The 22,810-nt window shown below is 37.0% G+C and overlaps 1 long non-coding RNA gene across 1 annotated transcript in view; it reads right to left on the bottom strand.

Moving 5' to 3' along the window:
* Positions 1–1,015: 1,015 nt before the first annotated feature.
* The window catches only part of LOC307191019, an 80,938-nt gene continuing 59,143 nt past the window's right edge, over positions 1,016–22,810 (bottom strand). The window contains exons 3-4 of the long non-coding RNA XR_013829577.1: positions 2,768–2,892; positions 1,016–1,519 (exon numbers count right to left, since the gene is read on the bottom strand). This is a non-coding gene — a long non-coding RNA (uncharacterized lncRNA). The remainder of the gene's footprint in view (positions 1,520–2,767; positions 2,893–22,810) is intronic.

The following is a 22,810-nucleotide window of genomic DNA, read 5'->3' as shown; positions in this document are numbered from 1 at the left end:
ATATAATTGCATGCTTTGAAGTGGAATAATGGAAAAATCTGAAAATCCATTGTATTAACATGAGGCACAGACTTTAGAGACATATAAAAAATAACATTTAATCTTTGTAAGGCATCTGCTTCTATATACTTTTTGCATAACATTTATGTATTCTGTGTAAACACACACATTAGATAGATAAATAGATAGCTGGATAGATGAACATATGTTAAAAAGCTCAATGAAATCTGGTGCAACCCATTAATTCACTTCAGTAAGCCATTTCACTGCTATTGCTACAAGTTCTATTGTCTTCTGCAGTTTCATTGTTTTCAAGAGGTGGTAGAAAAACTTTACACATTTATACTCAGTCAATTAATTTACTTACCTGGCACAGATCACAAAAGACTGATGTGAAGGTAGAGGACAAAGGCTCAAATAGACTAGACAATGGTGTAAAAGCTGAGAGCAATGATTTTTATCCTATGTATGTCTTCAAGTGTTTTATTCATTTATAAAGTAGAGTGCAATGTATAACCATTGAAGAAAAATAACAGGTCAACTAATAGTCTTTAGTAAATAACTATTTGGAGCACACAGTTGTTTTCCCCATTCTTCATGAGAAGAATGTCATCAGTTTTCAAGTATCACAGTTCCCCTTCTTTGCTCTCTAAATCAACTTAAACAAAACTAAGCATTATTTGCAAATTTCTTTGTTAAGAATCCTAGTTTCTGGGCCTCTGACTCTGCCTACTGCAGTATTTGAATGTATAAAATTTAATTAAAATTATCACTTAGATTTCTTTATCAAGAAAGACTGAGACTTGGAGCTCAAGATAACTAGGAAGGTGGGGAGGGCATTTAAGGTAACCAATTCGGTGATTGAGTAACTAATATTCCAATACTGATGGTCGTAATTTATAGGCCTTTAGAAACTCCTTTGTAAGATGGATTGTAGGCCAATGGTTATATACTATAAAAAGAAGCTTCATTTTAAAAAAAAAAAAAGAAGCTTCATTAGAACATTTGGTCTAGATTTAAAAATCAAGAAGTGAGGAAGGCAGCAGTTCTAGAAGAGAGCAAAGAATTAATCACAGTTGTCTTGCACCCATCACCAATAGATCAGTTACAATTAGGGAAGCTTTGTTTTAATTTCAATCTCTCACCTTCTGCCACAATCACAACAAATTGTCCTCCTACTTTTATCTGAGGGGATTTTTTTAGCATTTAAAAAAAAAAAACTTCAGCCACTTTGTAGCACATAAAATTATCCACTCGAAAGTCCCATAATGCAAACATGCTACAATATTCCAGCATGGAGTAACTTTCTGTAACGTAAAATATTATGACATGAAATTGATTTATTCATAATCTACACTGCTTATGTTGTGAACTATTCAATTTTGTGGATGTAGATTCTTTAGTAAAATGTATATGTTGAACCCAAAGATGCATTTCATCCAATAGTTCCTAAGGATTTTATAAACATACCTCTGAAAGGCCTCTTGGTACTCATGATCAGAGTTTCGGTCTGACAGTCCTGACAATGAAACCAAAATATCCATCAGTGCAACTGGTATGCAAAAGGTGTGCTCTCAGTGCATGGCCATGAGTGCAGTTCCTGCCTTGCCGGAACCAATGAGGTAACTGGACACTCTGGGTCTCATTGTTCTGTTTTCATCAATGTATAACATCACAGAATAAATCCATCAACAGAATTTTAGGCACAGGTTTTAAAAATTGTGTCAAAGATGTAATTGATCAGTCATAAGTGTACACCATCCAAGAAACTGAGTCAAGATGTAGCATTACTAAGGGCATTAATTTAAATAAAATTAATGAAAATTAATTAATAAAATTTTAAAATTATTAATTTTAAAAATTAATAAAATTTTAAAAAATAAACTAATAATTTAGGGATGAGCTATACTGTTTCTGCTCTGACTGTATCCAGTGTACCAAACCATACTGAGTTTAGATATCTCTTCAACACAGATAGGTTGGCTACTAAATATATATAATCTGGAAGGGAAATAATAATCATTTTTTATAATTTTTTTTAAATTGGTCATTCTTTAGAGTCACATGTCGGTGGAGATAAACATTAAATAAGAATTATTTTTAAGAAAGAAAGGTGAGAAAGTTAAAGTTTACTAAAATAAAAAAATGAGGGGGGTATACAAGTAATCTAGGGGCAGGCATCATTTATCAAATTGCCTTTTTCTGCCAGGAAAATTCAACATTTATCATTCCGCTTATGTTTCCCCTGTACAATTTTTCAGGGGTTAAAAGCTTTGTGTTTCAGACTCTGAAACATTGGAAAAATCATTCAGCTGGTTCATTTAGGGGTCTTTGTAAATTCTGAGAGACATTTGAAGTGTTGTGGTGGGTTTAGAGTCAGGTGTTTGAAAGCCTTGGCACTCCTGGGTGAAGCCATCTCAGATACTAAGATGGAAATACAGCAAAGAAAAATAATAACACATTAAATTCTAATTCATTGTTGTCTTAGAGCCTGAAGGCCTCTGAGAAGTTTAACAAAAGACCACTAAGAAAAACATGCTTGAAATACACTCCAAAGAGGAAAAAAGTAAACAATGAACCTCAAATAGTTCAAGGCAAAAGGCACACTAACAGTGTGTTGGACCAAAAATAAAAGTCTAAAGAGAAACTAAAAAGCTTTGAGACTGGCCTTTAGGATGGTGCATATGAGAAGGGGAAGAATTTCTAGTTAAAGTCCTTTAAGATCCAACAGATTACACATTTTGATGGCCAATAGTATCATTCTGACCTTGACTGCTGCTGTAGGAAATAGCTGGGCATTCAAATGTTGCCATGTATTTGCTCCACGTCAGTCAGACACTGACGATAATGATGGCCCAAGAATAGAGGTCCTTTTGCTGTATTCTTTGTTCTCTGTAGGAGAAAAATCCGAGAAAGATTTTCTATTATACACCAAATAGCATTCTTTCTGGCAGTCCATAATAGCGGGGAAAGGGAAAGGATTGTTAAGTGAGGAAAAAGTTTACCTAGGGAAATATATACATAAAGAAACTTCTGTTTATCACATGCCAATATAGTCTACAATTCTACTAGGTACTTTGTGTGAATTTATATAATTCTAAAAACACTCAGATGTAGGAATTATTAATTCTATTTTGTAGACATGAAAACAGAGATGGAGAGCAGTAAGACATTTGCCCAAGGCCATTCAGTGACTGAGCAATAGAGGAAAGATTTGCAGCAAAATCTGTTGAGTCCAAAGCCCCAGTCATTAATCATTATGTTTTTCTATCTATTATTAAATCTCAAGGGTTGTGAGATCATCTCAAGTAAGTCCAAGCATTTCATCCACCTACTTTAGGCAAATATTATCTAGAACATCCTAGATCTATTGTATGCTATAGAGAAGTAGCTGACCTCTAGGTGGCTATTAAGAATCCACCTATGAAGGGCACTCACTGCCAAAGCTGCACCCAACCCTTCTACCAGTTAGGTTCCAAAGGACACAAGTGGTGAACTCATTTCATTCAGATGACAAAGATTGTAATTCCATCAACCTGGTGCAGAGAATCAGACCAATATCTGAAAAGTTTCCCATTCATTAAACCATAGCCACAACAGAAAAACTCCACAATCTTGTGTGAGGAATATTCCACTGATGCAATTTCAAATGAAGACCATCTCCCTGAAAGATCAAACTCTTTACAGAAATTATTTTAATGTCAAAGGTAACCAAAACAATTAAGAAGCCCTCACCTACAATGATCAAGTAAAATGGAAAATTAAATTTCCACAAATTTGGGGCATTATTTCAACTGTTGATATTATTTCGACTGTCCTCAAAATGGATTCACTGATCTAGTACTGAATAGAAAGCATTCATCTAAAATCACATTAATAATTTTTCTGCAAAATGAGAAAATACTGTCTTATACAAATACCTTCCATAATAGTATAAAAACTATGATTTAAAAAATTGCGTCCTAAATATCTTAGCTAAAGTTGGATTAGCTTTCAAAACTGAAATGATATGCGAATTCTGAGAAAGTCTCAATTTGAACTCAGTAAGATTAACCATTCACAATAGAAAGCCATTTCAAATGCAGCATTTGGGAAGGACCATCCATCACAGAGACTAGCACATTCTCCATGCTAGATGAAGCTTGGAACTTAATGGGAGGTACTGACAGCTTTCATCTTCATAGCTGCCCCTGGAATTTGTTAACAAGTCAGTTCTCCTGACAGGGAGATACTAGAAGAAACTCACAATATCCCAAAGAATACAATACAAGAAATGCAACCTCATATAAACCTATTTGTTCAAGGGTTTGAAATAAGTAAATGTACCTTTTAGAGATCAACCAAGTATACTTCATAAACCTAGCCTTATGGTTTTTATCACATTTGATACAACTATTTCTAGCAAACAAATAGTGAAAAGAATTCAATGTGTCAGAATTTCCAAATTCCTTTTCTTTTTTAAATTCCAATTCTCACAATCCAGTTCTAGAATCAATTATGTCATCAGCAGCTTATTAAAATGCGTATAGTGTAATAATACGTTCTGTCTTGATTCATTCTCAAAACAATCCTCTATGATAAGTACTATTGATCCTCTGTTGCAGATAAGTTAACTGAGGCTCTCAGAAGTTAAGGAACATGCCTAGATTATACTGCTAGGTATTGGCAGAATGACCAACTTTTTTCCCTTCAGTAAAATTTATTTTTCCATAGAGATGGAGAAGTAGCCTTAGAATTGAAGTGAGAATAAATGAAACTTTCTGTTTCATGTGAATTAACAACAGTATTTTTTAAATTTTATATGTGCTAAAGAGAGTTAAAAATAAATTTTCTTTTTTTATTAATTTTTATTGGAATTTAGTGGCTTTAAAAATTAAATTTTCTTACAGGCATTTTTAGCTTAAGCCCTACATAAATCGTGTGTGCATGTGTGTGTGTGTGTGTTTGTGTGTGTGTGTATATGTGTGTGTGTGAGAGAGAGGGAGGAGGGAGAGAAATTCTGAGAAAGTCTATATGCCATATATATATATATGGCATTTCTCTATAGATGAAGTAGGTGACCTTCTTGATAGAAAATTCGAAAGACTGATATAAATCCTCTGTCAAATTCCGATCAAACTGCCACCATCACTACACTTACCACCAGCATTTCACAGTTCCTTAAACTTCCACCATGAGTCATATTTTTGAGTTGAGGCATCAAAATGTTACAACTACTGTGTTATTGAGTGAGGTTGGGGATGTATCACATTAAATCGTTATAATCCATTAATATCATTCTACAGTCTTGTTTAACTGATTAACTATAATCATGTAGGAAGTCCTTGAAGAACAGGATCACCCAGAACAAGAACAGGTAAGTTTGACACTAGAGGATGGAAAAGGGAAAGGTTAGGAACCTTCATAGATCTGGTATTCCTAAAATATGCACTTGAATTTATTCCGCCAGGCTCTTCTCAGAGCTGATGGAAATGACCACTGAATGCATTAATCCACATAGCATTGTAATCAGACAGATATTTTCACATTCTACAGTGTTAAGGAACAGCTTATCCTCAGCAGACCCCTGCCTCCCATTATGACAACAGAGTTTTCAGGACTACGGGGCTATTTCTCATGGTGCCAACCACACATGGCTGTTCAGAGCATATTTTGTCACTTTTCCTTCTTTCAAGTTCTATTCTCTGTTACTCTTCTTTCTAATGGTCAGGGGGCAAGTGAAGAAGAAATGGCAGCTAGAGGTACATTTTTCATTTATAAACAGTAATTGCATATTTGTGGGTAAACAATCACCTAAATATCAAAGGCAGGTCTAGGACTGGTGCCAGACATACTGGCGTAGCTCTTACCGAAATAGGTCCTGAATCATAAACCACCTATCACAGACTCTTTGAAAACTCCTCCTGATTCGCCCTATATTTAAAAGGAATATGAAAAAATAGAGGATAGTTATTTAGGAGATGCATTATTTTAAAATGCATTTTAATAATTCTGAGATTGACGGGTTAAATTTCTCTACATAGTTTTCTCTAAGTTTGTCCACATATCCTCATATATCTGCATTCCAATGTCAAGAAATAAAAGATTTGTCAGTGACCCTAGAGGATACTTCTGCTAAGAACACTGCTGAGGCCATAAAACCAGCCACTGTGCTCACCCAGGTATGCTCAAACCTTGACAAGTCAAGTCTCTACAGATTTAAAATGTCTTACCATTAGCTTTTCACTTTAAAAAAACTGTCCAGTTTGTCTTTTAAAAATTACCCCTCTCAAATGGTTAATGTCCTTATTATCTAAAGATTTCATATGAAAAATTTAAAAAATACAGAGAACCCAATAAATAGATGAGCAAAGGGTAAGGATAGCTCACAGATGAGGAAGCACAATTAGAATGAAAAGTAACGAAAACTATACAAAACTCTTCAGGGTTTCCATTAGTAAAAGAAAAACCAAATAAACCAAATAGAAACCATCTTTAACCTATAATTTTTTAATTACATAAAATAAAATTGTGGTTGAAGGCAAAAAAGCTCAAGGCTTTTAGAAAGTAATTCAGCAATACATGTCAAGAGTATGAAAAGTAGCCTTTGAACTCAAAGAAATAAAACTAAACGTGAGGAGGCAAAGCATATAAAAATATTGGTTTATCACAGCATTTTTCTTCATAGTGGAAAACTAGAAATAATCTAATACTCAACAATAGGGGAAGAGTTATGTAAATGGAATAATAGCTACTACGTTATAAGACAAGGTTTAAAAATGAGGAGATGACAAAAGATTGGTCAAGGGCTTCCCTGGTGGCGCAGTGCTTGAGAGTCCGCCTGCTGATGCAGGGGACACGGGTTCGTGCCCCGGTCCGGGAAGATCCCACATGCCATGGAGCGGCTAGACCCGTGAGCCATGGCCGCTGAGCCAGCGCGTCCGGAGCCTGTGCTCCGCAACGGGAGAGGCCACAACAGTGAGAGACCCGCGTAAGGCAAAAAAAAAAAAAAAAAAAAAAGATTGGTCAAATGGGGATAACTGTTGAAGTGGAGTCATAGGTACATGAGTTCATTATACTCTCAAAGACATAGGGAAATTCTTGGACTATAGCATTAAAGGAAAGGAAACACATCTATGCTGGGAGAAAAAAGATATAGAAAGAAATACAACAATATGTTTAGTGAAGAATTTTTAAAATACTTTTTTAAAGGGTAGTTTTAGGTTAACAAGAAAATTGAGAGGAAAGTACAGAGATTTACCATATAACCCCTGCCCCCATACATGCATAGTCTCCTCCATTCTTAAAATCATTCACCAAAATGATACATTTTTTTACCAAAGATGACTACACTGACACATCATAATCAGCCAAGTCCATAGTTGACATAAGTGTTCACTCTTGGTGTTGTATATTCAATGGGTTTGGACAAATGTATAGTGACATGTATCCATCACTTTAATATCATGCAGAATATTTTAACTGCCCTAAAAAACCTCTACGCTCTGTTTGTTCTTCTCCCTCCACCCCCCTAACCCCCACTCCTGGCAATCACAGATCTTTATATTGTCTCCAAAGTTTTGTTTTCTCCAGAATGTAATATAGTTGGAATCATGTAGAAAGAATAAGTTTAAAAAAATTTGAGAATCCATATTTATAATGAAAAACTAATAATTTGCAAATAAATATTACCCTCTTTATGAAATGCATGGATACCATTAGGATTCCTCCATGAAAATAAACAAGGTATTGATACTACAAGCAACGGTATGTCAATAAAATGGACAACATGGAAGATATGGATAAATTCTTAGAAAGGTATAACCTTCCAAGACTGACCCAGGAAGAAATAGAAAATATGAACAGACCAATCACAAGTAATGAAATTGAAACTGTGGTTAAAAATCTTCCAACAAACAAAAGTTCAGGACCAGATGGCTTCACAGGTGAATTCTATCAAACATTTAGAGAAGAGCTAACACCTATTCTTCTCAAACTCTTCCAAAAAATTGCAGGGGAAGGAACACTCCCAAACTCATTCTACAAGGCCACCATCACCCTGATACCAAAACCAGACAAAGATACTACAAAACAAGAAAATTACAGACCAGTGTCACTGATGAATATAGATGCAAAAATCCTCAACAAAATACTAGCAAATAGAATCCAACAACACATTAAAAGGATCATACACCATGATCAAGTGGGATTTATGCCAAGGATGCAAGGATTCTTTAATATATGCAAATCAATCAATGTGATACACCATATTAACAAATTGCAGAATAAAAACCATATGATCATCTCAATAGATGCAGAAAAAGCTTTTGACAAAATTCAACACCCATTTATGATGAAAACTCTCCAGAAAGTGGGCATGGAGGGAACCTACCTCAACATAATAAAGGCCATATATGACAAACCCACAGCAAACATCATTCTCTGTGGTGAAAAACTGAAATCATTTTCTCCAAGATCAGGAACAAGACAAGGATGTCAAATCTCACCATAATTATTCAACATAGGTTTGGAAGTCCTAGCCACAGCAATCAGAGAAAAAAAAAAAAAAAAAGGGAATACAACTTGGAAAAGAAGTAAAACTGTCAGTGTTTGCAGATGACATGATACTATACACAGAAAATCCTAAAGATGCCACCAGAAAACTACCTGAGCTACTCAATGAATTTGGTAAAGTTGCAGGATAAAAAATTAATGCACAGAAATCTCTTTCATTCCTATACACTAACAACTAAAGATCAGAAAGAGAAATTAAGGAAACAATCCATTCACCATTGAAACAAAAATAATCAAATACCTAGGAATAAACTTACCTAAGGAGGTAAAAGACCTGTACTGAGGAAACTATAAGACACTGATGAAAGAAATCAAAGATGACACAAACAGATGGAGAGATATACCACGTTCATGGATTGGAAGAATCAATATTGTGAAAATGACTATACTACCCAAAGAAATCTACAGATTCAATTCAATCCCTATCAACTTACCAATGGCAATTTTTACAGAACTAGAACAAAAAATCTTAAAATTTGTATGGAGACACAAAAGACCCTGAATAGCCAAAGCAATCTTGAGGGAAAAAAAAAAAAAAAGAGCTGGAGGAATCAGACTCCCTGACTTCAGACTATACTGCAAAACTACAATAATCAAGACAGTATGGTACTGGCACAAAAACAGAAATATAGATCAACGGAACAGGACAGAAAGCCCGGAGATAAAACCACACACCTATGGTCAACTAATCTACGACAAAGGAGGCAAGGATATACAATGGAGAAAAGACAGTCTCTTCAATGAGTGGTGCTGGGAAAACTGGACAGCTACATGTAAAAGAATTAAATTAGAACACTCCCTAACACGATACACAAAAATAAACTCCAAATGGATTAAAGACCTAAACGTAAGGCTGAACACTATAAAACTCTTGGAGGAAAACATAGGAAGAACACTCTTTGACATAAATCACCACAAGATCTTTTTTGACCCACCTCCTAGAGTAAAGGAAATAAAAACAAAAATAAACAAATGGGACCTAATGAAACCTAAAAGCTTTTGCACAGCAAGGGAAATTATAAACAAGACAAAAAGACAACCCTCAAAACGGGAGAAAATATTTGCAAACGAATCAATTGACAATGGATTAATCCCCAAAATATATAAACAGCTCATGTAGCTCAATATCTAAAAAACAAACAACCCAATCAAAAAATGGGCAGAAGACCTAAATAGACATTTCTCCAAAGAAGACATACAGGTATCCAAGAGGCACATGAAAAGCTGCTCAACATCACTAATTATTAGAGAAATGCAAATCAAAACTACAATGAGGTGTCACCTCACACCAGTTAGAATGGGCATCATCAGAAAATCTACAAACAACAAATGCTGGAGATGGTGTGGAGAAAAGGAAACCCTCTTGCACTGTTGGTGGGAATGTAAATTGATACAGCTACTATGGAGAACAGTATGGAGGTTCCTTAAAAAACTAAAAATAGAACTACCATATGACCCAGCAATCCCACTACTGGGCATATACCCAGAGAAAACCATAATTCAAAAAGACATATGTACCCCAATGTTCACTGCAGCACTATTTACAATGGTGAATATTGTAAGCACTATTGTAAGCTTCATGGAAGCAACCTAAATGCCCATCGACAGATGAATGGATAAAGGTGTGGTAAATATATAAAATGGAGTATTACTCAGCCATAAAAAGGAACAAAATTGGGTCATTTGTAGAGATGTGGATGGAACTAGAGACTGTCATACAGAGTGAAGTAAGTTGGAAAGAGAAAAACAAATATAGTATATTAATGCATATATGTGGAATCTAGGAAAATGGTACAGATGAACTGGTTTCCAAGGCAGAAATAGAGACACAGATGTAGAGAACAAATGTATGGACACCAAGGAGGAAAGTGGGGGGGGGAGGGGAGGTGGGATGAACTGGGAGACTGGGATTGACTTAAATACACTAATATGTATAAAATAAATAACTATTAAGAACCTGCTGTATAGCACAGGGAACTCCACTTCACTGTACAGTAGAAACTAACACAACATTGTAAAACAACTATAGCCCAAGAAAAATATTCAAAAAAAAGAAGGTATTGATAAAGCAGCCTCCAGAAAGATAAAGAAAGCTAATATATTGATAATAACAGTTCCACTATAGAACATTAAAAGACAAAACAATTTTCAAAGAAACATTATAAGTGAAGAAATAATTTGTTTTCACAAACAAAACCCTTGGGAAACAAATGTCTCCCCTTGGCAATGAAACACTTTGGCAGACTGACTCAGAATCAAGACTGGACAAGGAAGAGACAGAGAAGAACAAAGGAGAGGAAGAGCCAGATAGCTATTCAATAACTGAATCTTTCAGGAGAAAAAGAAGAACACTTTCTACACAGTTTAAAAAAAAAAAAGAGAATAGACAAATGTAGGTCTGTAAGACTTTGCTGAGATGACTTTATAATATTTACAATCTGAAGAAATATTTTAGTTTCTTCTAAACTGAAAGGACTTCTCTTCTTTCCCAGCCTTTCAGGATACTTTGGAAAGAAACCATGACCTGAGGTATTGTTGTCTTTGGAGATTAAGAGAATTGCAGTCCTCTGCTATCATTCTTCTGATCCTCTCCAATTATAAGCAGTTGCAGGCAGTTATGTGTGGCCTTTGCAGCTTGGTGACTACTAAATAATTGGAGTTGAGATGTCAAATATTTCCCTAATGAGCTCAAGGTCCAAAGTAAACCCTGAACTGAGATCACAGTAGTGAGGCATTTCAATGCATCTGCTTCTGGATGGGTTAGAGCTGTTATGCCTCCAAAAACACGTGCATGGTTGCTTGGGGAAAAAGAGAGAGAGAGTGAGAGATAAAACGAGGGGAGGGAAGAAGGGACTCTCTTTCTGTAATAAATTAAGAGGATTATCATTTTTAAATTGCTATTTCTATCACTTAGGTTTAGAAACTCAGCCCTAGAATGATTGATTCTAAACACTTCTAATTCTATTCAAATCTAACTAAGTGTACAAAGCTGGAGAAAGAAGAATTCTTAGAAAACAAAATGATACCATAAGCTTTCCTCAGAAATGACTAGCATATTTGTGGAAGCTTAGCTATTTTCGACAAAAGAGTATCTGGCATCTCTAAGCACAGATAAACACAGGTGTTACTTATAAACACAGCCAAGTCTCATCCCCCAGTGAATGCTCCAGGTTGCTGCCTGTTCTGTCATGCTGAGGTGAAGGTGAACCAGAGAATGCCATAACTCCCAGCCTGGATGACTCTGACTGCAGTAAATTTCTTTTCTAAGTAAGTAGTTAGACCTGAACAAAGATATTGATTGTGCTTCCTGCCCCAAATTTAAAGGAATAATATGGTGATTGAGGTCTATCATTATTGTAAAAGAACTAATATCTCACAGCTTTGGTTAAAGGTCTATTCTGAGACTGTACAGGAGTGAGGAAAAATCAACGTTCTGCTGGTCGATAGGGTCTTCAAATCATGAAACCGTTACAGAAAGATGGTGGACATTTTAAATTAGCAGATTGCATTATAAAATAAATTTGTGTGGTCCCTCCTCAGTGAAACAATTATTATAAGCAACCCGTAATACTGTGAACACAGCTATTTGAATGTTTTATTAAACAAGAGCTTTCCAATCCTTTGAATTGGCATGTTGGCTTGAGATCAGACTTTGCCTCACGATTTGGAGTGTGGACGTTTGTGCTTGTCTCTTTATTGCTTTGGGGATTTTCCCAATGTAAAACCTCTTGGAACTTAACTCTCCAGCTTTGTACAGATGTACTGTAACTGAGTCTTTGTTTATGATCCTCTATCCAGTTTTTTTTTAATGGGAGTAGACAGATTAGACACACTTCTAAGGGACTTATTGTGCATTGTGAGACCTGTGTGCTTAATTGCAAAAGAGAAAACAACACCCACCCAGCTGCTTAATTTATGGATATCAGAAATAGGGCCAGCAATTTCAAAATGGAAAGTGGAACTCTCATCATTCATAAAGCTGCCAAGAGTTTCTTCTGAATTTCAGACTGAACAAGAATCTGTTTTTCTCCAATTACTTTTTCAGACAACTAAATTGAGTGCTCATGGAAGGTGCTTATTTTCCTAAGTGAAGTGATCTACATCACCAGTGAACAGGTGCAACAGAGGGAGTGGCATTTAAGACATTACAAACTTCCTCACATTCAGCTAGTATGCCTTAAGCTTAATCTAGATCCACTATTTCTAGGGATCAATAAAGGTGAGGCTCTGTGGCCAGGTTTAGTCTATTCTTTGGCATTATCTGTAAACCCACCAATTGCAATGGTAATTTTTCAGAATCAGCTAGGCCTGGAAATAAACATATTATTTCTCTAATGTATTACCTCATACGATTTTGACTCATTTCCTTCTCTACTTGGCCCAGAGCCATCAATATCTTAGAGACTCCTCAATGCCCTCCAATTAAAACAGAGATGTGTGTTGAGGATGGCAAGGGCAAACCCAATGCCAATAGCTCTCTTCTTGGTTTTGCCTTATTTTTCTCCCAGCTCTCTTTCTGACCTTTCTTTTTTTTTTCTTTTCCACTTTCTTTTCCCAGTAAGTGTTTTGGGGTACGTCCTGATGATACGAGAGAGCTCAAAACGATCTCTTTCTCGATATGCCAGTCTTTCCAGAGCATCATGAAAACTCAATGGTGCTTTCTTATGAAGCTGTCTTTGAAGCCCCAAGACTTTAGAACCTGCTTCAAATAAGACTGTGTGGAACAATAAGTAATTGCTGTCTTAGAAATTAATTTCTCTTGGGTGGGATCTTGTAAAGATTTACTTTAATTATGAAAGTATTTTCAGAGGCATATAGTCTTAAAGTAGAGTTTCAATGTATTGCGAACAGATGAACTTCAGCATGAAACAATGTCAGAAGAGTAAGCCATGAGAAGTACCTGTCAGCATTAAGTAAACGGAGTCAGAAGAGAAAACACATACACATAGAAAATGTTGTTTTTGAAAATAAAAATGTCAATGTACAATGATCCATTTAGCAGAGGAATGCCATCCTAAATTATTCCACTAGAGTATCTGAAATTCCCGAATGCAACAGATTTTTGGTTACTATTAATTGAGTCTGGATTCACGCCCACAAATTGAAGATAACATGTTTCTGTATCTCATTACTAATTCCTTTAACAAGGTTTCCTCTGAATATTTTTCACATTTTAAGACTTTTGGTTACTGAAATTCCATTTAACAGAATAGTTTCGTAGAGGCACTTCAGTCTTATCCTGTCCAAGTACTTGGGATGCGGCTCTTTAATGAGATGTCCCAGTTGTAATTGCCACGTGTTTTAGCAAGGGGCCAGTTTTGCATAGCCATATTTAGGTTTATGAGGAGAGAATAGCATACTTCTGTATACATAAAGATGTATACATCATAACAACTTGACTGTATATCCAGAAACCCTCTAGAGGACAAGGTGCTTGTTCACTCAGCTAGATAAGCTAGAACCTGAAGGGAAGACATGAATCAATGGTACCTACTTTAGCTTAGATATATTGTATTTGGTTTTCTGAATTACTCATAGACTAAGCTCCAAGTTGGGATACTCCTATATATGTACTTTAAAAAATAATTATCACTAGGCTAGGAATTGTGAGTCTCGTTCTAGGTCTGTCACTAGTTAGCTTTAGAAGTGAAGGCAACATACAGCTTCTCAGATGATTTATTCGTTCCCTCATACACAAGATAATAACAATAACTGGGGACTTCCCTGGTGACACAGTGGTTAAGAATCCACCTGCCAATACAGGGGACATGGGTTCGAGCCCTGGTCCAGGAAGATCCCATATGCCACGGAGCAACTAAGCCCATGTGCCACAGCTACTGAGCCTGCGCTCTAGAGCCTGCGAGCCACAACTACTGAGCCCACGTGCCTAGAGCCTGTGCTCCACAACAAGAGAAGCTACCGCAATGAGGAGCCCGTGCACCACGATGAAGAGTAGCCCTTGCTGGTCTCAACTAGAGAAAGCTGCATGCAACAAAGAAGACCCAATACAGCCAAGAATATAATTAATTAATTAATTTTTAAAAAATAGAACTTCATTAAAAAAAATAATAACTGGCTTACATTCTTAACAGGGTTGGTGTGAAGATTAAATGCTACCATACAAAAAAAGCACTTTAATAAAAGTACCATCCAAATATAGGACCATTATATATGCCCAAAACAATCTGATTGTTGGATTGTCACCCCAATTTTTATAAGATTTAAACTGGAAACATATACTAGAATATTAGAAAAGCAACTTTATATTTGATCTTAAAGAGAAGCCAATGGGAAGCCTCATATGATTATGACACATTCATTCAACAAGTCTTTACTGAACTCTCATTTCTGAACCATTTTGTTAATTGCTGGTTAAAAAGTGATTAATAAGTCATATAAACTTTCCTGCATAGAGCTTAGAGTTTAATGGGGAGCTGGGTATTAAGCAGATAATTACACAAAGACTTATATGACTGAAATCATGACAAAGCGTTATAAAGGAAGAATACACTTTGAGAGCATAAAACAAGACCTTAAATATAGTTCAGGTTTTGGTGAAGGTCTCTAAGGAAATGACATTAGCTGAGACCTAAAAGATGAGTAGGAGTTACTCAGATGAATGAAAAGCGTAAGATTACCGTCAGAGAAAACAACAGGGATGAGATCTTGACACATAGAAAATAAGGGGCAGAATGTAGCTAGATGATATTAGAAACATAGGGAGAGGTAAGATCACACAGGAACCTAGACGTCAGGGATTTGGAATAAATGGAAAATTATAAATATGGGCATAAATAAATGCAGAATTGCAAATATAAACTAATAATTTCTTTTTATCCAAGTACACAAGTAAGTGTATTATTGCAGCCCTTACCCTGGATCGGTGATTTTCACACCATGCTCTCTGGAATCCTAGACTTCTCCAGAGCTGTCTCAACAGGGGCCTGCAGTGGGCTAGGTGCAGGGAGGACCCCGGGCCAGGAGCATCACGTGGCTCCACCCACAAACCACCCTACTCCTTGTCACCAATCTTAGCTTATATTTTGGGCTTCTGCATAAGAATCATTGGAATAAGGATTCCAAAGTCAAGGAAGGCAGGAAGGCAAGGAGAGTAGAGAAGGAGAGAGAGAGAGTTACTATCTTCCATGAGCAGTAATGTCATTTATGTATGTTATATATGGCCTTCATCCACATTTTCTTCTTTTTTGCATAGAGGAGTTGGTGTTTTGTTTTCCAAGAGCTTATCAATGTTTTCTCTTCTGACTGCTTGCCCATGGATCATCATATTATATCAGATCATTTGTCTTAAAATGGGGCCTAACTCGCTAGTCCACAGGGCCTCGGGAAATCTGTGATGCCTCAGAAGCAGGCTTATAAGTACTCCCTTTATGGAAGGGAGAGCCTGCTTTTTCCACTGGGCGATACTAATTTGCCTTGACTATGGTGGTACTTCAGCAGGCTCTGCTTTCTGAGGTTTTAAAACCTTTTTATCACAGCTTCCAGGGCTTTGTTCAGGATGGCTGATGGTGTTCTGAGACCTGGAGAGAGGGGAATATCAACCGTTGTATGTACTGTACACCAGAGAAATCTGGATGCCGAGCTCAGAGTCCAGACTGAAAAACACACTGTGAGTGACCGCCCACTGGCTCACAGGGAGCAAAAGAGACACAGCCTTGCCCTCCTGTCCTCATACTATGTTCTGTCCCTCAGGTTAGCTGAATGAAGGCTGACACTGATATGAAATGGATGCAGACCTGGCAAACTTGTAAACAGTAATAAAGGAAGGCAAAGAATAAGACTTCTGTCCCAGAGGATTCAATCCCAGAATCTTCAGAGGGAGCCAATCTTGCTGATCTATTTATTATTTTCTACCTACCTGTTTCATCCCAGGTAGAAAGCTACTTTTCATTCTCTCTCTACCCAAGCCAGCAAGCAATCTGGCAATCTCATGCCAAATGATACATTTCTGAGGCTGCCAAATGTTAACACATATTTTGTGGGAAAAAGTTTTTCTAAAATTACCATTTCTAGCTTTAACTTGTTAAAGGGGGAAAGGCATTACAGCAAGCAAGGAGAGAAGGTCATGTTGAAGCCTAACTTGGAGAAACTTCCACATGGAACTTGGAAGTCATTCCAGGATCACCTGCTTCATACTAAAACAGTCCAAGACCGGTTATGAAATCCGACCTGTGCGCTGTAGTTTTAATATCTCAGCAGGAAATATAACCTAATTCACTCTTGTGGCAGAGAGTGGTGGGCTCACCCAGTGTTGAACATACCCCTGACATTTTTCAGCTTCCCTCGAAGGTAGGTTAGGGCCACTGACTCTTCTGGCCAGTGGGTTGGGAGCTGAAGAGATACTCTGATCTGACACACTTAGGGGTGGGTATAAGTTCCACACAATCTCTCATCTGATTCCTGAGCCCTTGTTTCACAATCCTGCAGTGACCTTCCTGTTACCACAGGGTACCCCATTGGGATATCACCTGGGCTACCTAGACTGTATCAACTAATACAAACCACAGAATGAAATTAAGGCAAATCTTCACTTAAACCTCCTAACCCTTCAAGCTCTCCATCTACTCACTGCCATATTTCTCTACGTTATGGTTCTCTTGTGTCATGTGATTAACTTGAGTTCTATTCACTCTCCTGAGCCTTGCTTTCTTAAGGATTACCAGCAAGTGGGCTGGGAATACCAACCAACTATTTCTTCTTAGTCTTCATCTTTTTTTACCTCCTTGGAACATTTGGCATTCAGCATTGAAAACTGCCTTTTCTTCCAATTCTCTTTTCCCTGAAATTTTGCAAGTCTACTAAATCAATTAAACAAGAAGTATTTGTTGAGCAACTTCATACACTAAAACTGTCTATGGCCCTTGGACTCTGTTCCTTTATACTTTCCACTGAGATATCTTGTAGCTCTATAAATAGATTCCTTAAGCTTCAGTTTTCTAACCTGTAAAGTGAAAATAATAATGTTCTCCCTTTCTGTTGCTATGAAGATTAAATAGATTAAATGAGGTAGTATTTATAAAGGAACCCATGACAAAGTATTAAATATTGGAATTGCAGAGTCAATCTCCCTTACTGCTGTTGTTGTAAAGTGAGAGCTATTCCAACACTTCAGATCACTATTTGCAGTCTCACCTTTCCAGCAACTGCCAGTCTTACATTTTTAATTTCTAAGGAACATTCCAAATGCAATATTTACTTTCACCTCAAGTTGTTTATTAAAAAAACAAACGCAATATTCATGTTCACCTCAAATCTGATAAACAAGTCCACAAATCCACAATATGTCCCCTTTGAAACCCAACATTTAAGTTTGTATTTCTGCCAGTGGTATCATTACTAACCCAGTCATCAAGGCTTGACACTTAAGTTTCGTTTATTGAAGTCTCCTACTGATATCTGCTTTCCATTTCAGTTTAGTAAGACAGTAACTGAGCAGTAACCCTTGCAATGTTTGCCTTCAATTCAAAATTGAATCAGATACAAGCCCTGCCTTCAGGTTGAAGAAGTATTGAATGGATTTGTCAAAAGAACAAGATGAACACAGTCTGAAGGTTTAGCAAAAGAAGCCTGTACGTTATTGCAACATGAGGTTGCAGTCAAAAAGATAATGACAGCCTCTCCAAAAACTGGAGATACTAATGAGATGGAAGAGAAATTTGGGTGGGCTTAAGGGACTGAAGGTACTGGAGGGCTACAAGGTTGTTTTGCTGTTGTGAGTGAGTGGGATAATAAAGTCGCAGAGTCCTGGGTACTGACAAAGGGCAGTTGTAGCCATGGGAGAGGATTGTTAAAAGGAAAAAAGTTTTTTGAGAAGACTGAAGTTAGTTGTGAGGTGCACTTTCCATGTGGAGATTGAAGGTGTCCATGGTGGTAACAGGAGTGGTGGTGGAGAGGAGGACTAAGATGATGCCAACTTCCTCAATAAGATGTGGTAGCTGCAACGTAACAGAAGACAATTGGAGATGTCTTCATCAGGCTCAGATGACATGAGCCTCAGGGTGACATAGCACTAAAGAGGCAGTGGGAGAGGTGGGAGAATGCCCTTTGTGAACATATTCCAGACCTGCATCTTTTTGTAATGGCTACTACCCTGGACCTTGTCATCCACTGCACTATAAAGTGGAGTACAATTAAAAATTGGATGGGCCCTTTCAAGAGGGTTAGTTGCTGAAGTAATGAAGTAACTGAGACAGCTCCTTTTAAGAGTTTCTCATATAAAAAGAGGATTTTAGCACGGATTTCAAAGGCATATTAGAGAGATTTCTTGTAAATGTGTGAGCTATTAAAATTATTTACCTTAAATAAATCTCAAGAGTCTTCTTCATCGCTTCCAACTTACACAGGTCACTAACGAAGACTAACAGAGACCACCCACAAAGAAAGCTAAACATTTTATTGGCTCCAACTTAGTTGTGTGGATAGCATCCAAAGACTTCCAGCCCCTTCAGATTTCACAGGATTGTGAATTTATGTAAACCACCGACATTCTGAGGTTAGTGGTGCAAGGAATAAACAGAGAAAGTTGAACAGATAATTCAAGCTGTGTAGCAATTTGGAAAAAGTTCTATCTCAGATTAATAAAATGGAAATTGTGCTTCTAGAACTATGTTGCTTCCTGTTACTGCCAAATCTCTTTTGCATTTGTATGATCAAAAGCTCATAATCCTGTTCAATGCACACAAAATTGGATAATAAAGTTCTCCAAGTGTTATTGTTAGTATCTGCTCACCAATACCATCACAGAGGGAAAGCTGCATGCATATAAGATGTTATAATATTATAAACTTCTGACTCTTTTTAATACTTTCTTTTCACTGTTCAAAATATGTCTAAATTAAGAATTGAAAAGTCATTTCTATCAGATAGAATATAAGCACATCTATCATATAAATTAGTAATGTGACTAGCTATTGACCGTATGGGAAAAAATTGAACTGCCATAATTTGTATTTTTTTGCATGAAAAACTGAAGAGAGGTTTGGCTACAAAACAAATAGCTGTTCTAAAGTGGCTTTTTTTTTTTTTTCTTTTCCTCCACGATGTTATGTTTGGGCTGTGAAGTAGTGTTATCATCTATTAGTGCCATGAAAGATTGTGCGTGAGGATGGGAATGTGTTAGGGGGAGGGACAGAAGGCTGATGGTGATTAACAGAAATTGATAATACCATATTGATTTTCATTTCCTTTCTCATTCCCACATTTCCATAAGACAGAACACAAAGAAAATCCCATAAAGACAAAAAATTATGCACATAAACTCTCTCATTGACTCCAACTGCAGCATATTAGAAGAATCTCAAGGGCAAATGTTTCCTTTGGAACATTAAATTGGTACAATACCAAGTATATTTTTTTATGAACCCTTAAAACAATAAATGACTCATGGAAATTCTAAGAAGTGAGATGTAAGCGGGGAGAGAGACATTCCCTCCAAATTCAGCTTCATCCGAATTTCAAAATCTTTTGACTGGGAGAGGGGTTAAATTTGTCTCTCAAAAAGGGAATATAGTACTTGAAAAGCAAAAGAGCAGGGCTTCCCTGGTGGCGCAGTGGTTGAGAGTCCGCCTGCCGATGCAGGGGACACGGGTTCGTGCCCCGGTCCGGGAAGATCCCACACGCCGCGGAACGGCTGGGCCCGTGAGCCATGGCCGCTGAGCCTGCGCGTCCGGAGCCTGTACTCCGCAACGGGGGAGGCCACAACAGTGAGAGGCCCGCGTACCGCAAAAAACTAAATAAATAAAAAATAAAAACAAGAGCAAGTTTTGCTTTGTTTCTGGAGTTATAATAGAACTTGAGAAGTTTCCTAAATTTCAACTTGAACAAACCTACTCAATGGATGTCATTCTGGTATCGAGTACTGCAGATGGAAAGGGGGAAGGGTGAGGAGGGATGTGGGGAATGGCATTCTGTCATGTATCTCCTGTTCAACATTACTGAATTATTTATGTGCCAGTTGCTTGCCACATGTTTATCATATAGATTACGTGTATACCTTTTAGACAATGAAGAAAAACAGATATAATTTCTTTTTCATCTCACTCTAGAGATGAAAGAATATTTGTAATCATTAAAGACATGTAGCTGTGTCCTAAAATAGCTTAGGTGATGTTAAACCAAGGAAGCCTGCATGTCAGATGCTGGTATTGACATTATTCTGTGCCACTCTTTTAGCGTCTCTAACCATTCGTTTAATTCTATCCAAAAAATCAATGCCTTTGCTTTATTGTAAACACAGTATTTAGCACCCAGGTTAATTCTTTCCTCTAATTCCAGCATATAGAAAGGAAGGTTTCATGTTTAAGATAATTTAGCCCACAGAAATAATCAGTTTACAAAAGAAAAGACTGAAACATTCCTTTAAAAAAAAATTTTTTTTTAAATACAAGATATTCACCATAGAAAGGAGAAAACAACTAGGCAATATGAGAGAGAAAGTGGAAAGAAACAGAGAGAGGCCTGAACTGATATAATATCTTAGAGTATTAAATTTTTAATCTCTTACCAGGGCACGCAATTCCTCTCCGTTGGACAGTGTCATCCTAATGCAACCTTCCAATATCCTGATAACTTAGTGTGACCCACAGAGCTTCTCTTGGTTATGTGGAGTTTTCTAGAAATCTGGGTCCACAGTGAGAAATCACTACACTGAGTTTCTCTTGTTGTCAGACAAAGGGTAGGTATTAACTTCTTGGTATTTGTTGCTCTCCCCTCAAGTTTAGGATCTGTCTTTTTTCCCTTCCTTAAAAATTATGGATTCTAAAACATGCTGGATAAATTCATCAATAAAATGTGTTTGATGTGGAGACACAATAATATTTATCAGTTTTACATTAGTTAAGGTAAAAGGAAAGCCTCAAATATGAGATTATTTTGACAATTATTCTAAAGGTTTCCAACACTTCCCATGTTTTTCATGAAGGAAATTTAGGGAGTAGGGAAAGAGAATGATAATGATTAATAAAAGATAGACTTCAAACAGTATTTCAAGGACTAAAGTTATTAACTCTTCATTAGTATTCAGAAACCCCACTGGTTTAAAGTGAGTTTCCTTATGCAACTGGGGCTGTGGAGCACAAGGGCCCAGGAGAAAATGATTAAATAATACAGCACATGCTCGAATGCACATGCAAACATTTGGCTAAGGATGTGTATGCTTTCCTGCCATCAGAGTGTGATATTCCGTAGACCTACCATACGGCTCCATTATGCAGAAGGATCCACTAGAGAACTCCTGTTACGCGGCAAAGCTGAAATGTCTGCCTCTTTTATGCGGGCAATATTCCATTTTAAAATGTTTTCCAATCTGGCTCAGAATCACCCCCTCTGTGAACCAAATGTGTTCGTTACCAAATATTCCCCATGGTTTTCCTCCAAGGACTGACACAGCCTCCAGGTGTTAGCAATGACCTAATCATATAAAAGCCAGAATATTTATCTACTCTTACCCCCAAGAAAATATGGATCTGCTTCCTTCTTAGTCTACTTTGCCTCAACAGTCTTCATGTATCTGCTGATTATATATTTGTAAATCTCTCCTTTTATCTCCCCAACAGATGCATGCTGTGATGAGAAATACTGAAGCACACATTAGAAGCAATGATGGTTATCATCCTAGCAGAGGCTGATGGGCTTCCTCAGATCTTGCCATGGAACCAATGGAATGCCAGAAAATGATTGGCTGGGGAGTTCTTCCACATTGTCAGGAGTTTTGGAAAAAGGCTGTAAGAGAATGATGAGAAAAAACCTGGAGAATGGCAAATGCTTCAATGAAGCAATCTGTTACATTCCTCCTTGCAGAGAGGGATGCCTGGCCTGAGATGAGAAGAGGAGTAATGGGACTGAGAGAAAGCAAAGGAAATAGAAGCTGAGGAGAGCAGTACAGAAAGCAAAGATTTATAGCATGTATCATAACCACTTTCTTATTTTGAGCTTCTCCTCAACTTAATCCAACTTCTACGTTGGATTGAAAATTTGGTTGAAAATTTATTATTTCCCTTATATATTTGTAGAAAACAGACCAAAAATGAGTAAAAAAAAAAAAAAAAAAAATGGAGACAGAAAAAAGAAGACAAAAATGCAGGGGACCAGGAGTCCAATTCCTGTTTCTCCTGCTTCTGTCAGATTAAGTGAAACATTTAAAATCATCAGCAGATATTGGCTGACCCTCATCATATTGAAAGTGGCTATTCAAACCTTTTAGAGAAGGACCTGGTCTTTGACACAGTTATTGGCCAAGGTA

The sequence above is a fragment of the Stenella coeruleoalba genome (genome assembly GCF_951394435.1).
Source record: "Stenella coeruleoalba genome assembly, chromosome: 1".
Taxonomy (NCBI): Eukaryota; Metazoa; Chordata; class Mammalia; order Artiodactyla; family Delphinidae; genus Stenella; species Stenella coeruleoalba.
This window is presented reverse-complemented; position numbering and strand designations above follow the sequence as displayed.